The 16,252-nt window shown below is 49.9% G+C and overlaps 1 long non-coding RNA gene across 1 annotated transcript; it reads right to left on the reverse strand.

Moving 5' to 3' along the window:
- Positions 1-5,807: 5,807 nt before the first annotated feature.
- On the reverse strand, positions 5,808-9,357 carry LOC148002302 (uncharacterized). The gene is made up of 2 exons (XR_015634781.1): positions 9,117-9,357; positions 5,808-7,265 (listed from the first exon to the last, which is right to left on the reverse strand). It is a non-coding gene; the product is annotated as an uncharacterized LOC148002302 (long non-coding RNA).
- Positions 9,358-16,252: the final 6,895 nt, after the last annotated feature.

Raw genomic sequence — 16,252 nt, forward strand, 5'->3', positions numbered from 1 at the left:
GAGAGGTTCTGAGACGGATCGGCAGAGCCACTGACAACATACTGGGTCTGGAGCTCGCTTTAGAAGGGAAGAGAGATGCTGTAAGGAGGACCCCACTGCTAGGGTTTGTCTCAGGGTGTGGTTTGAGGAGCAGCATCCCACATACAGCTCCTATAGATTTAGGGGAGGAGGAGAACTTCGCCAGGGCTCCTGAAAGTGTGAACAATGCTCATTGCCGCTTTGGAAACCCGGCATGGAGTCTGGAGGTAAGCATGGGAACATGAAGAGCAAGGGATAGCAAGGATGGGGTTTTCAAAATAAAGTCCTGTCTAGCCAGACACCAGGGTGGTCTGCGCTGTGCCTCCCTCTGACCCTGACATTTGGATAACTTGAGCCGCACTTCAGGAGGATCTGAGTGAGGGATGTTGGAAAGGAGAGGCTGCTCTACCATGAACTCATCCTCTGGCCTGAACAGCAATTCCAGAAAGGTCCACGTCACCCAAGAAAAATATAGTATTTTATACAGTGACCGAGGACCGTACCTCCTGAGCCTAGACCCCAGAGTAAGCTAGTTAGCTGTCAATTATGTTAAGAGGCATCCCTTTGCTGGATTAGTCCTATGGTGTAGCAAGGGTATTTTGTTTCCCTTGGACACATGCTCAGAGATTTCTATTGGTCCAGAAGAAAGCCAAGTAAAAATTCTCAATGTGGAAAACAGAAGTCTACAATCCGTCTCCGTTTCTGCATTAAACTGGGGACAGCATTGCCTTCAGAGGGCATTTGCCTTCTGCTCGAAATTGTATCTTAGGTATGGAGTGGGGGAGAGAGCCAAAGCCTCTGTGAGGATCACGGATCCACATCTATGTGACCGCAATTCCAGATCTTTCTAAATCAAGAACTGAATAAAAAACAATTCAGAGGAGTAGATCGCGTTAGGATGGAGAGATGGGTGGATGGCCTGTGTCTGTGTATCTGTCTGTCTGTCTGTGAATGGGGGTGGTGTCTGTGTGCCTGTGGTATGACAGGTGTGTCTGTGTGATGTATACATGGAAGGATGTACCTATGTCCATGTGCATGGATGTGGTGTGTGTGTGTGTGTGTGTGAGTATTGTGTGAGTGTGTGTGTGTATGTGTATGAGTGTGTGTGAGTGTATGTGTATGAGTGTGTGTGTATGAGTGTGTGTGAGTGTATGTGTGTGAGTGTGTATGTATGTATATGAGTGTGTGTATGAGTGTGTGTGTGTATGTATGTGTATGAGTGTGTGTGTGAGTGTGTGTGTGAGTGTGTATGTGTGAGAGTGTGTGTGTGAGTGTGTGTGTGTGTGTGTGTGTGGGTGGGGGATCTGTCTCTGTGTGTGGTGTGAATGGGGAGTACCTGTGTCTATGCACATGTGTGCATGTTGTCTGTACCTGTGGGATGGGCATGTCTGTGAGTGTGTGGGATGTGGTGTGTGTGTGTGTGTGTGTGTGTGTGTGTGTGTGTGTGTGTATGTGGAGAGAGAGAGAGAGACAGACAGAGAGAGAGAGATGAACTATTGATTACAAGCCAGTAAAGCAGATTGGCAGGTATTGTATTGTGGGACACACATCTCATATAGACCTGAAGAAACAGCCAACGGATAAATGGGAGAAATTGCCTTGCCTGTGGCCCTCACTCCAGAATTATTACTGTGCCTATAACCAATCTCGCTTTCCCTTCAGCGGGAAAATAGCCCTGAGGCCTCACGACGGCCAAGCATGAGTGCGAGCAGGAGGCAGGGGAGTGATGAAGTTCCAGCTCGTTCTGGAAAACAAGGCAGGAGACTCAAAACTGGGACCCTTTTGAGAGCTCGAGTGGCAAACCTGCTTTCAGGCGGCTCTGGGATGTTTCGTCTGCAGAGTCACAAGTAAATGCCCGAGCGTAAACACTGCACTATCAAGAGGAGCCTCCACAAGAGAGGAGGAGCCTGGAACCCTACCCCCCACCCCCACCCCTGTCCAGACGTGTCATCTTATGCACAGCGCACGCCTTTTTATTCTCACTGCCTTCCCGGGCCTCACCTCCGTCTCCATTGCCAAGGTCACAGATCATGTGATAGGGCGTGTACAGTTGTAACAGGAAGGGACGCTGAGCCCAGACAGGTAAGGAAATACAGGTAGCTAATTGAGAACAAAAGCAAACTCTAGCTCAGTCTGACTCTGAAGGTTTCCCCCACAACCCAGGGGATTGGTATGTCAGCTTAGGTTGGGGTGTGGCCTTTTTACTTTTTTATTTTTAGATAGGGTATTATAGACCCTATCCTCTTAGCAAAACGCCCACCATGTTCATCAAACCAGTTGTGCCTTCTTGACAACATCACAGTGGGTCTTGTTGATTGTCAACAGGGGTTGAGGCTCACTGGATCCTCCTCAAGACACTGCTCTTCCCAGCCTTTCAATTTCGTAGCCTCAGGGTCTCAGGAGGTGTAGAGCACACTGGCTGGAAAGACAATAGAAGGGGTCGCCCTCTCTGCAGCTGTGAAGTAGCTATTATCCACGCTGAACGCTGAACGAAAACTTTCCAGTGTGGCAGTGTGGGGGCCACCCAAGATCTCACTAGTAACCCTTTACCCCTGTTCTATAAGCCCAATAAACCCAATAGTTCCCCCAGGGTGAACTTTGATGGAGTCACACTTGGGTTTATTGTTGGGGCCTTTTGTTTCTAACACCGGCCCCCAACTCCCGCCCCAGGAAGGAATTCTTAAAACAGGGGCTCACTAAGTGGCCCAGACCAGGCCTTAAATTTATAACCTTCTACCTCAACCACCACCCCAACCCCTCCCGCATAGCTGAGATTACCAGCCAGTGTCTGCAGGTCCAGCTTCCAAGTCAAGATCTTGACCGTGATATCATATACGCCTCACGTATCCAAACATCCCAGGAAAAAAAATTACAAAAAAAAAATAAATAAATAAATAAATAAATAAAAGCGTGCATTGCAAAACTTTCGGTTACCTTGGTTCTGGAACCTAGCATGCCAAGCACACAAAGTCACAAACAGTCCACTCTGTTCCCACAGATGTGTCTCAGAGAGACACACTTGGGCTACACTGTCATGGATTCTTTTTTTTTTTTTTTTTTTTTTTTTTGTGAAGCGTTCTCATGTGCAACAATTCAAAGTCATTGGAAACCTTCCTGGTCTCATAGCATCCTCCTCTGAAGAGAAGGCTCAGTTCTTTAACCCCACAAAAGAAATCTCCCTATCCCACCCTGCCTGAGCCTCCTCTACGATATCCCTGCTCCCTGGCCCACGATCACAAGGCATGGAAATCTGCGGCTGATACAACCATCCGTTTTTGTTCATTAAATGGGAAAGAGCACGGTTCCCATTTGCTTCCCTGATAAGAGTCAAAGGTGCTTTTCAAAGAATTTTAAAATGACAGTCTGGATGGAACGGAAACACAGAATCGGTGCACAGTGGGTGTCTGAAGGGTTTTGCAGGATTTTCGCCCTCTCCTCTCTCTGAGGGGAGAGTATGATGAGGTAGGACGGTGAGCTTCAAGCTCCTGGCTGGAATTCAAGGGCGATAAATGCAGACCAGGAAATGTAGACGCACTGAGGAGGCAGCCAAACGTCTCCATATGTCACTTTTCCAGTACATTTGAGTTAAAATGGCTGTGGAGTATGTGGCCAACTAAGGCTGAACAGGAAAGGGGAGAGGGTGGTCGTTTTCTTGCATGTGACCAAAGCCAGACGTGGACCAATGCATATGTACAGGTAAGTGACGTAGTGCCAACGGGTAACGATTTTTAACCACAGGTTGAGTGTGACTGGTCTGGGCGTTTTGCAAGGCTGGAATAAACCACGAATGACAAAGAGAAGAGTTGGGAAAAGAGAAGAAAAAAGAAAACAGTGACGAGAGAAACAAGAGTGGCAGCAGCTGACACTAATGCCCTGTCACTGTGAACCCTGCAGAACAGTGGTTCTCAACCTGTGGGTCCCGGCCAAATGACCTTCTCATGGGACTTACCTAAGAGCATCGGAAAACACAGATATTTGCAGTATGATTCATAACAGGAAAAGTACCGTTATGCAGTAGCAGTGAAAATAATTTAACGATGGGGGCCCATGACATGAGGGACTACACTAAAGGGTCACAGCATTAGGAAGGAAGGTTAAAAGCCATTACCATAGGAGCAAAGGGAGCCGGTAGGTCTCTGGGAGAAAAGACCAGCAATAAAGTCCAGGCACTCGGTTGCTATCCCACTTCTCTGCTCAGCCTCGGGATCAGCCCTCTTCTCGGACCGCCTACAAGGAGGTTATTAGGACACTCTTCTGATAACACCACAGAGTAAATGAGACCATTTTCACTTCTCTTATCAAGAAACGGGATAGAGAATGCTAGCCATCGATGAGTTCAGGCAAATGAATATGCTGGAAAGAGAACCAGCCGTGCAGGCTCCCTTTTCCCACAAGGGAGCCCTGGCTTGTCACAGAGAGGCAGGAAGCGGGGCTTCAGGACCTCAGAGACTTTGCCAGTCCAGAGAAACTCAAGATGCTCCAGGTCCTAGTGAGGAAAGATCTCCCAGGCATGAGAAGCAAAGAGCCACTGTCACAGACAGTGCAGTTCCATTTAGACAAAGCACACATACTTTTCGACTTGCTCATTTTACCTATGTGGAGGGTCCCAGGCAGATGAAAACCAAGAAGACATTACTCTGGAGAACCAAGGGAGTGATGGCATCAGCGACCTCCAGCCCCATGTGTAGACACATGCATGAAGTCTCTGCCTTCCAGGGTCGTTGGTGGTGGTGGTGGTGGTGGTGGTGGTGGTGGTGGTGGTGGTGGTGGTGGTAAGTTTTGTTTTGTGTTTCCAGCCGGGGTTTTTCTGTTGAGCCCTGGCTATCCTGGAACTCACTCTGTAGACCAGCCTGGCTTCGAACTCACAGAGATCCAGAGATATCTCTCTCTCTCTCTCTCTCTCTCTCTCTCTCTCTCTCTCTCTCTCTCTCTCTCTCTCTCTCTCTCTCTCCATGCGTAATGCTGACAGTCCTAGAACTTACTCTGTAGACCAGGCTGGCCTTGAACTCAGACCTGCCTGTCTCTGCCTCCTGAGTTCTGGGATTAAAGACATGCACCACTACCATCCCGCCCCCAGGATATTTGTTTTACTCCATGATTGTAATTTGATTTTCTTTTTTTTTTTATTTATTATATATGAGCACACTGTAGCTGTCTTCAGACACACCAGAAGAGGGCATCAGATCCCATTACAGATGGGTGTGAGCCACCATGTGGTTGCTGGGATTTAAACTCAGGACCTCTGGAAGAGCAGTCAGTGCTCTTAGCCACTGAGCCATCTCTCCAGCCCCTTAATTTGGTTTTCCAACCTAGTACTTCAGAATCTGAGCCACAGCTCTGTGTGTGTTGGGGGCAGGGAGTGTCTACCCATTCTGCGTCTCCACAAGAGCCCACATCTCCTCACTGCTGGCAAAAGAGAATATGGGTTCTTCCTGATCAGTTTAAAGATGGGAAGACAGCAGCAGCTAATGAGCCCCAAGCTTACCCTGATTGAGCTCCACTCTCTTGTGTTTGGTTTGAGGTCTCTGGTTCCTCTGGCTCCCGTCCAGGAGGAAGGCTGCCTGCCCTCCAGAAGTATCAATCACCCCCACTGAGGAAGAAATCAGTGAGGCTAGAGAGATGGCTCAGTGGTTAGGAATGCAGACCTGGGTTTGAATCCCAGTACCCACGTGGTAATTCACAAGCGTCTGTAATTCCAGTTCCAGAGGGGCGAGTGTCTTATCTGGCTTCCAATGGTACTGCATGCATGTACAGACAGACAGATCTGCAGTCAAAGTAATTATGCACCTAAAAGTAAATAGATCACTTTATTTTTTAAAGACATGAGCCCAGTAGCCATGCATTTTGTACGGCACAGCTGTCCCCTAGTTAGAATCAGCCATTAGTCACCACAGAGCATCAGGAGATGGAGGTTCGGGGAGACGGCACAAGGGACATGGAAAAGAATGATGGTGGTCTTATGCCCAGAGACTTCACAGCCTTTCGAGAGATGTGGAATGATGGACGGAGCAGAGGAAATGACAGAAGTGTGTGAGTCACAGCCTAGGACCCCAGAAGGGACCTGTGCTCAGCCCAGCTCTGTAAGTCAGTCAACTGTGAGAGGGAGAACTAAGCAATGGCAGAAGGGACTCTGGGCCATTCTGTGGGGACACTAGGCATCCCTATGGGGACTCCACGAGTGTACTCCTTTTCCTCTCTCTCCTCCCCTCCTTCCACACCTCTCTCCTCTTCCCTTTCACCTCTCCCTCTCCCTCTCCTTGACTCTCTGACTCTCTGTCTCTCTCCTTGACTCCCTGTCTCTGTTTCTCTCTGTCTCTGTCTCTGTCTCTCTCTCTGTCTCTCTCTCCTGTCTCTCTGTCTCTCTCTCCTGTCTCTCTGTCTCTCTCTGTCACTCTCTCTCTCTGTGTCTCTGTCTCTGTCTCTGTCTCTCTGTCTCTGTCTCTGTCTCTCTCTCTCTCTCTCTCTCTCTCTCTCTGACTCTCTTTGACTTTGCCTTTCTCCTTCCCTCCCTTCCTTTCTGTCTTCCGGTCTCTCTCCTTCAGCCTTCTGCCCAGGAGAAAGCAAGGACTCCAGTTCCACAAGATTTCTGAGTTTTGAGGGGAGGCTAAGAGATTCTAATCTTGCTGTGTGAAAACCTGTTTTTACCACACTGCAAATTCAGATGTTCAGAAAACGTGTAAGCAGGGGTTGGGGGTGGGGGGGAGAAGGCCCCAGAGTCCAGTGTTTAAGTCCTATACATATGCTGGTATCAGGAGGGTTACAAAGAGGGTTTAGAAACACAATAGCAAATGGGGTTTGGTTTAAAATTTCCTCAGTCCATGGGATGGGATCTCAAAACATCAGGGACTGGCTGGCTTTTGAACTATGAAGAGTCACAGTTCACAGTCCTGGGGCTGGAAGAACAAGAGGAAGGAGAGTTATCTCTCCCGGGCTCATGCTTCTCTATTGAAGGGATAGCATTGGAAGGCTGGGGAAACTTTGGGACTCCAGGTCTAGCTGGCAGATATGGAGTACTGGGTCCCCTGGAGGGTTAGAACTCAGCCGTGCTTCCCGATCCAGCAAGATCTGAGCAAGCTTGGTCACAAGGTCCAGCTGCTGTCCACCATGCTTTCTCCACCGGAACAGACTGAACCCAGAAAACCGTGAGCCAACCTCCCTCGAGTTGTTTCTGTCAGGTCTTTGGCCATGGCATCGAGGAAAGTCACTAACACAGTAGTTCATGGATGGTGAGCTCTCCATGGGTCCTCCTGTGGGGGTGGGAAGTGGAGGGGACAGGCAGCTCCTTTTAAACCCTCAGTAATCCCAATCACGAAGGCTCTACCCGCATGACCTTCTCACCTTCTAATATCATTGTATAAATTAAGGGGTAGGACATTCAGACCCCAGCAAAGATCCCCACGAATGCTGATTCACACAGCAAACAGCAGGGCAGTCCCACTCCTTCCTCTCCTTGGTAGGTCATTCTTGCCTATGGTGAGTGCCGCCGGGCATCCCTGCTGACCAAACACCCTGCAGGAATCTGGGGAGGACGGTGTCACCTGCATCCCACAGCCTTGCTAAGAGACACAAAATGGTGTTCTGTAACACACACACCCCTCCAAAGCACTTGTTTTCAACAAGAAAAACAAAAGTTAGTCAAAGAGACTTGCTCCGTTTAGCATTCGTGATAATTCTGCATTCCTGGGTGGTGTTAAATGTTGCTTAGATTTATAATAGGAAGCAATTACCAGACAAATTCACCATCTTCTGCTAATACAACTCCCTTCAAAATGTGATGTTTCTGAAGAAACAGATAAAAGCCAGGCTGAAGCGATCACATTGGGGAGAGGCAATTCCTTTTATATCTCTGTAAAAGTGATTACAGACAAATTTCTTTTGCCAAAAAAAGCCAACGCCTAGTGCATATGTACTTCATTTTCTTGGCACCCCTCAGCCCCTTAATTTTTTCACAATTAGGGAAAATATTTGATGATAATAACATCTCTCACTTGAGTCAGATAAATTCTCTTCCGTCCATCCTCCCTCCGGTTCCTCCCACCCATCCGACTTCCCACCAACAACACCCCCCCCCCCCCGCCCAACCCATCGCATTCTGCACAGCAGAAATGTAGCTCGCTTCTCCTGCTCCTGGGTCACCTCCACCAAATGGCATCATTTCCCTCCGCCCACCCCTTGCCCACCCACAGCAGTGCATTTCCATTCCAGGCCAGAACCCATCGGTCCCTATCCTGGGCGGTAAACGGAATGTGGAATGTGCATGAGTGCTTTGGAACAGACAAGATTGATGGGCTGGGCCGTGGCTCCGGAGTAAAGCTTTGCTAGGGTGTGTGAGGAGGACCTGCTTTCCAACCTGGCCCTGCAAGGAAAGGAAGGGGAGAGAGGAGGAGGGAGGGCCGAACAGCTTTCTGAAGTCTATCGACAGAGCTTGGTCACTGGAGAAGTGGAAAGAGCCGAACTTACTAATCAGGGCGTTGTTGCAATTCTGTGAGATGCTTTTTTTTAAAGGGTCTGACACGGGACAGCTGCTCATCCTCCTTCCCTCCACACTTCCAAGTCCCACCCATCTGCGTCAGCCCTCAGAGCAGATACTGAAGCCTTTTTACTCACAACAGGCCACTATCATCACCATCACCATCATCACCACCACCACCACCATCATCGTCATCATCATCATCATACCGCCCTCCCCCCCCCATAAGTCTCTATTCACCAGTTTCTCCCACTTCTCACTCCTCCCAGCACCCCTCACGCTAACACAGTGTTTCTGGGAATTCGAGTAAACGTGATGTGGTTCATCCACCCCACCCGATGCCATGGGAGCCAGGGATTTTACAGCCCCTGTGGCCATTTTGTCCCTTTCCCCTGTGCCTGAAGGCAGAGGGCTCGGGTTTAGTGAGGAAGTGGTTCTGAGTCCCAAAATAACCACATATAGAAGACAGTCCCCTCTCTGGGAACACCTGGCCCTTAGTTGGAAAGGACATAAAGTTGTACATGGCTCCCCTCACCCTTGGCTTCTTGAGGCTTTGTCACTATGTTAGCCCCCGCGGAGAGACAATAGATCATTCTGAGCCAAATGGAGCAGAGCTTCACTTTCTCACCCTGAGTGTCAAGCATGACCCCTTGACATGGCCTCTTTAGCAGCCGCAGACAGTCCGTCTTCACACAGAGCAGGATCTCCGTGATCTAGCCTATCCCTGCTCCTCGGTTGGCTCCGGTGCCCAAGCCCGACCCTCCAGCCTTCACGATTCTGCAGACCCCAACCTCCTTTTGGATACTCCCCTGTGGCCTGAGCGAGGCAGGCTCCCTCTTACACTCGCAGTCTAGAACCCTGAGTAATACAGCTGATATCAGGGCAAAAAAATGTTTCCACATGCTTGGGTGTTCTCAGCCAAGACGGCCACCCCCACCTCCCCAGCTAGATCCGAGGCAATAGCCAGGCAGCCACACCCTTGGCCTCAGCTCCGCGGACACGTCTCATGAACTTACAATGCTCAAACCATCGGTCCCGGTCATCGTCTGGATCCTGAGAGCTGAGGGCAAACTCCGGGACAGCCCCGGGTCCGCAAGCTATGTGATAAAATGTGACTCTTCCCAGAATCTGGGTGGGTGACTTTCAGCAAAGACTAAAGGGGTGTGGCTTTGCTACCCCTCCTCAGCCCTGCTGTGATGCTATTCAGTGTTTGGGATACATTCGCCTCCTGAGGCTGTTATATGTCTGTGGATCCCAAGGACTCTAGCTGTGCATAGTACAGGGACACACGGACACACACACACACACACACACACACACACACACACACACACACACACACACACACGGGGGGGGAGAGAGAGAGAGAGAGAGAGAGAGAGAGAGAGAGAGAGAGAGAGAGAGAGAGAGAGATCTGTGCTTATCTATCATATGCAGGGATTCAAGGGTCCCCAAGCGGCCACGGCGCTCCTCGCGTGTGATACAGAACAAGTTCCTCCCTTCTGTGTCTTATCACATAGCCTGATACATTGCGCCAAACCAGAAGAAAGGAGAAAATGGGGCTAAGGTGGTTCAGTCGGTAAAGTGCTTGCTGCGCATGCGTGAGATCCGGAGTTTGACTCCTCGGCACCCGTATACAAGGATGAACATGACATCCCAGCACTGGGGACGTAGAGACAGGGGAAATCCCTGGAGCTTACTGACCAGCAGGGCCAACCAACCAGCACACCCTGGGTTCAGCAAGAGAACCTACCTCAAAAACTAGAGCGGACAGGCGGAAGACATGGCTCGGTAGTGAAGAAAACATACTGTTCCTCCAGAAGTCCTTAGTTTGCGCCCTGGCACCCACCGTAGGAGGCACACAGCTGCCTGAAACACCAGCTCTGAGCACTCAGGTAAGCACACAGACCCACATACGTACGCGTAATTAAAGATAATAAAATAAGGGCTGGAGAGATAGCTCCACGGTTAAGAGCACTGGCTGCTCTCCCAGAGGACCCTGGGGTCCATTCCCAGCAACCCATGGCAGCTCAAAACTGTAACTCCCCCTCCAAGTGATCTGATGACCTCAGGCAGGCAGAACACCAATACGCAATTTTTTTTAAGTTTTCAAAATAAATAAGATAAAATAAAAGATTAAAATCCTTTAAAGGTCATAGTAATGATGATGATAATAATAATAATAATAATAATAATAATAATAATAATAATAATGTGGAGAGCAATAAAGACACCTCATACTGATGCATGGCCTACACACACACACACACACACACTAAGGCAATAAGAGAGTGTGTAATCAATCATGTGAAGGAAGTATTTCCACAGGTCAGCACACAAGTCCCCAACACCTCTTCTAGTCACCTCCCAGTCACCACATCTTACCACCGGGCCACATGTTCATACCAGTGCTCAAAATGAAAAGAAAATCAGGAGAAAAAATTGTTGCGTGTCAGCCACCAAGAGCCTTACACATAGGCCACAGGGGACAGCCACAAGCAGCCACTCAGGCAGGAACATCGATCACGGGCCTGTTGAAAGGGCTCGGCATCCTGACGGGCTGGCACTTCTGGTGGTTCCTGGGCTGCTCCTGGGAGCTGAAGTCCGTGACAGGAGAGAGAAGTGTGACCTCCATTGGTCCCTGCAGTTGCTGCATGGGCTCACATAAGATGCGTTTCCAAGTGCCAAAATCCTGCATGGCAGGGTGCATACCGAGTCACCAGACTTCTGTGGACATCGGCTGACATTCAGTGCATCACAGGATGTTGGAGTCTCCCTGCTCCTTTCCCCCACCATCTCTCCCTCTAAACAAACATGGGAAGGGGGGGGGGGAGAGCGGTGAACCAAGGAAAGAGCTTTTTCTCTGTCCTAATTCACACTTCATGATTGCAAACTCGACTGCTGGAGTAGCCTTTCCACACCTGAGAACGGCCTCCTGCCCGCTCCTCCATGAGCCCTCGCCTCCAAATGCCAAGAGTGGGAGATCCACAAAAGAACTTACAGTCTGATAATGCCTACGAGGTAGGACCCACCCCAGCGCACTGAATACGGCTGTCCACCTGTCCTCCAGACCACTCCACCACCCCTCCTCGCAGATAATTCAGGGTTTAATCACCTCTGCCATCTGGAAAACCTCCCGTGCATCTGCCAGGGCCCTTCAACAGTTCATGAGGGGAATGGCTTCCTGGAACTGCTATGCAGAGGTCCCAAGGATGAGGACCGGTGAGTATGTCTCTCAGGACCACACCATCCTGGGAACTTGACATCCCGAAAGAGTACCAGAGAACTGTTGAGATAAAAAGACTGTTGTGGCGTGCCAGTTAGGGTCCCGTGTGGTGGTTCCCATCCCTGCGAGTCTCTGGACCCCAAACCTCCACACCCCAACCCCACCCCACCCTCCTATCGCCCTTACCCCGCCAACGCCCTCTCCCCATTCTAGAATTGTGGCAGAACCTCTGATCCCTCTGCTCTGCTGCCCCCTGGTGGACGTTCTCTATACATTCGCGCTCAATAGCTGGCTCCCCAGGTACACGCTATTTTCTGTAGCATAGCCCAAGGAGGGAGCACCCCATCCTCGCCCTTCCTCAACTCAGCTCCTTATTTTTCGTCCTTGTTATCGATCCAGCCCCTCAGCCTAAAGCCCTTGTCTGCCGAAGGCCCCCCTCCCCACAAGTTGACCCCATACATTCTTTTTTTTTTTTTTTTTTTTGTTGGAGCTGGGGACCGAATCCAGGGCCTTGCGCTTGCTAGGCAAGCACTCTACCACTGAGATAAATCCCCAACCCCGACCCATACATTCTTTCTGCAAGCCTCCTCCACCCAGAATTTCAATCCTAACTTCCAGAACTGACTGGCATCTAGCCCTCCGTGCTGTGCTTCATGTCCACACAGCGTTTAGCCTCAGACTGGCAGGCTATGCAATTACCTCACAAACTATAGTGACAGACTGTGACAGCAAGGGGACGTGCTGTTTTCTTAATCTCTTACCCTCAGCCAATAGCAGAGGTCACTTAGTGGGCGAAGGACTTAGAGGAATATGTAGGCTACCATCCTGTGAGCATTCAGTTTCCTGGACTAATGGTGGAGAGAAAAGCCCAAAGGGAGAACAGGGTTCACAGCGGTCGTCCCTCAGAGGCCACTATTTGGGACATATCATGCACTGTGCCTTTGTTACAGACAAACGACCCGAGGACTACAGCACCAGTGTCAACTGTGTGCTGGCAATACACTCTCAGGCTCACCCAGATCCACCAAGTCACATCGTAACTGCTCCGTGACAAGATCTCAGGGATTCGGACGCACGTACATTAGCATTTGGGAGACAACTGCAGCTCACCTGCGGATAGCCTGTATGAACGAGTAACATCCACGGCTATACCTTGGTTCTATGCCACCATCTTGCCACCCAAAGACCTGGTAAGTATCCCTAAGATTTTATAACCCCTCCCCCCCCCACCGTGACCTTGTTTAACCAGGCTCTGACATTCTGAAGCCACCTTGGTCCATCAGACAATTTCTCAGCTTGCCTGGCTGCTTAGTATCAACCAAACTGTTGTGGTGGATGTGAGACTTGGGTACCACTGCAAAGCCTCGTTTTGCTCTTTTCCTAATGGAGCCCCTGTAGAATCCATTCATTGAAGCTTAGAATACCGTTTCAGGTCGCAGCTTTGAACAGACATTCCAGTGTTCCCAGCAGCATGGTTGGTGAGTGTGTGGTTTGGTGTAATGTGACCCACCCCTGCCCAGCCCACATGATGTCATTTTAGCTTCATCCTCCATAGCTGGTACCTATATATCTGGGGCTTCGGATGCCTATCTTTTGGGTAGAAACCTGTGAGGTCACTGCAAATGTGTCTCTAGTCCTCCCCACCCCCTTAGTGACACCAAGAGACACCTCAGACCCCTTTTCCCGAGGTAAAATGCTCCAAAGAATACGAGGATTTCAAGAACAGTAACTCTACAATACCTGGAATGTCTCTGACCCAGCATACAGCCGAGACTGGGCCCAAGACTCTGCCCAAGCCGAGACCGGGGGAGCAGCCTTCCTTTTCGACCACCCTCAAGCTTTCTGGCTTTGTTGCGGGCATTGTTAAGGAGCAGCTGCCTGAGACCCTTCTAGCCTTTGGGATGTCCAAATTTTTATACATATTTATTTGCATTATGTATAAAAATATATGACACATGCGGACCTTTGGAACAAATCTCTCCTAGGCTTGTGGCCACAGTATGGAGCATGGGCGCCCCCAAGTGGCTCATAGGGGAAATGTTCGTAGGTGTTGACGTACCAGTGCCAGTAGTTCCAATGCTTCTGGAACACTAGGGACCTCCAAGTGAGAAGAGAACGACAAATGGGCCCTTTCCCTGCATTCTAAAAGGACAGGGCATGTCTGAGGTTACAAGAATGCACATGTCACTCACACAGGCATGTACCAAGTCTCTGCTCTGTTGGCCTGTCATCACTAAGCATCTGGGAAGGAAGGAGGTGTCTAGCTAAGCTGTGGTGTGGGTCAGATGGATAGAAACGCAATATCAAACTGAGGATGAGGCCTCAGAACCATCTGAAAGATTTCTGAGGGTGCCCAGAGAGCCAGTCTGCTCCTCCTGGAGGTGTGCAGCGCCGTCAGCCTGCTCCTCCGTTCACATCTGTGTCTTCATCTTCTTTTTCTTTCTGTCCATCTCTACATCTCTATCATCCTGTCTCTCTCCCCCTCGGATGATGACTGAATCAAGGAATAGTGAACAACAGCCAAGCCCAGAAATGGAGAGGGGTGCTCTCCCCAGACAGAGGCACTCTGTCACCGGCACCGGCCACACAAAGCAAGTCTGTGGAATGCCAGGCTGTGACAGTTGAGAAAGAGCCCAGTAAGAAGTCACTGAACAGGGTGTGAGAGCCTGCGAACGGTATGTTTAGGGAGCCTGAAATGGGAGGTCTTCCTGGTTATCACAGCTGTGGTGTAACCATCAGACATGTGACGGGGCATCCGGGGTTTGAGGGAGGAGGGAGAGATGAGGCGGGATGAAGGAGGAGGTGGAGGACTGACTAATGTGGGAGAGCCTCACCTTAGGCAAGATCGTGGTGCCTCTCACAGCTGGAAAAGACAGGAAGAGTTCTCCCAGAAGCTCCCGGAAGCCAGCCCTGGGAACACCCTGATGTTTCCATTCTGGCTTCTAGAACCACAAGAGAATAAATTTAAATCATAAAAAAGGAGGGGGGAAAGGGGGATTAGGGCGGCAGGGATGAGATAGGGGGAGAAATCACTCAGACAGCAGGAGGTTAGCACTTCTCAGAGCAGGACAGGGCAAGGAGGATCATGGGAATGTCTGGCTGCTTGGGCTATGGGGATTGGGTACCATTCTCAGGGGGCTCTAAATATGTCTTTTGGTGAATAACTTGGGCTTTTAGACGATTATCTGCCAAGCCTTGTTTTCTGCACCACTCAAGTGGTGAAGAGCAGGCAGAACCATATTCCACACGGCATCAGAGGCGAGTCCTCTGGAGATGCTGCCTGCTGCCCTGTTGCCGAATTTAGAAAGGAAAGACACATCTCTGTGGGCTTCACACCTGACAGAACAGGCATCCTGACGGGAACCCCTTAGCGAGGGACTCCTTGCGTGGGGTCTGCGAGACTCCGTGTTTTGGCGACTTGAATCAGAACATTGTTTCAGGTATCCCGCTCTACTGGGCTTAGAAAGTCCGAGAAGAGACCCCCCAATTCTCAATAACAGGAACGTTCCAGAATAAAGCAAGCCTGTGAGGAAACAGAGACTATAGCTGACCATGAATAGGACAGCTTCTGTGAGGCCCATCTGATCCAGAGTCAGCACTTGACCTGTAAGCCCACTTGTGTCTGGGCATAGAAAAGCAGTAAAGGTGTTCAAAGCACACCACACACAAAGGCTGCTTGACTATAGCCAACGAGTAGACACCAAATGCTCGGCAGCGATAAGTGGATATGCAAATGAGGTCCACGCTCAGCTCCAGAGAGAAATGAGGTTCTGCCACATGCTACAACGTGGGCTGCTCTTAAAACACGATCCGAGCGAGAAGTTAGGCAGAAGGCCACGTTTAACTGAGCTGTCCAGAGGAATCCATGCAAACAGAAAACAGATCCGCGCTTGCAGAGTGCTCTGGCTTGCTTTTTCAAATTTTGAGATCCACAGCATGACTAAAAACGACTTGAGGAAGAAGGGGTTTATTTGTCTTACGCTCCCAGATCATACTTCATCACAGAGGGCGTCAGGGTATGAACTCAAGCAGGAGCTACAACAGAAACTGTGGAAGCAACTTGCAACTATATTATTTTGCCTGCTTTCTTATACAGCCCAGAATCATCTAGGCCTAGGGATGGTGCCGCCCACAGTTGGCTGAACAGATAAAAAAAAAAAAAAACTGCCTGGTAGACACATGCCCCCAGGTCAAGCTAATGGAGGCAGTTCCTCAATGGAGGTGTCTTCTTCCCAGGTGACTAGGTTTGTGTCGTTGACACAGCTGAGAAGGCAGAGTGGGGGCAGCTGGTAACAGGAGAATGGGTTTCTGCTTAGGGTTGCTTGTGACAAAGGATTGCCAGTGCCTATGGTGCTATGGGAAGCTAGTGGAAGTGTGGTAGGAGGAAGTCAGGCCATCAGAAGCATGCCCTCGAAGGAGATAGTGGGAACTTCTGCTTCCTGTCTCTGCTTCTCAGGTGCCTGAGGTGACTCCCAACCTTCTGTAACTCCAGCTCCGGAGGATTCAGTGCCCTCTTCTGGCCTCTGCTGGTATTGCAG

The sequence above is a fragment of the Rattus norvegicus genome, chromosome 12 (genome assembly GCF_021556685.1).
Source record: "Rattus norvegicus strain SHRSP/BbbUtx chromosome 12, alternate assembly SHRSP_T2T, whole genome shotgun sequence".
Lineage (NCBI taxonomy): Eukaryota > Metazoa > Chordata > Mammalia > Rodentia > Muridae > Rattus > Rattus norvegicus.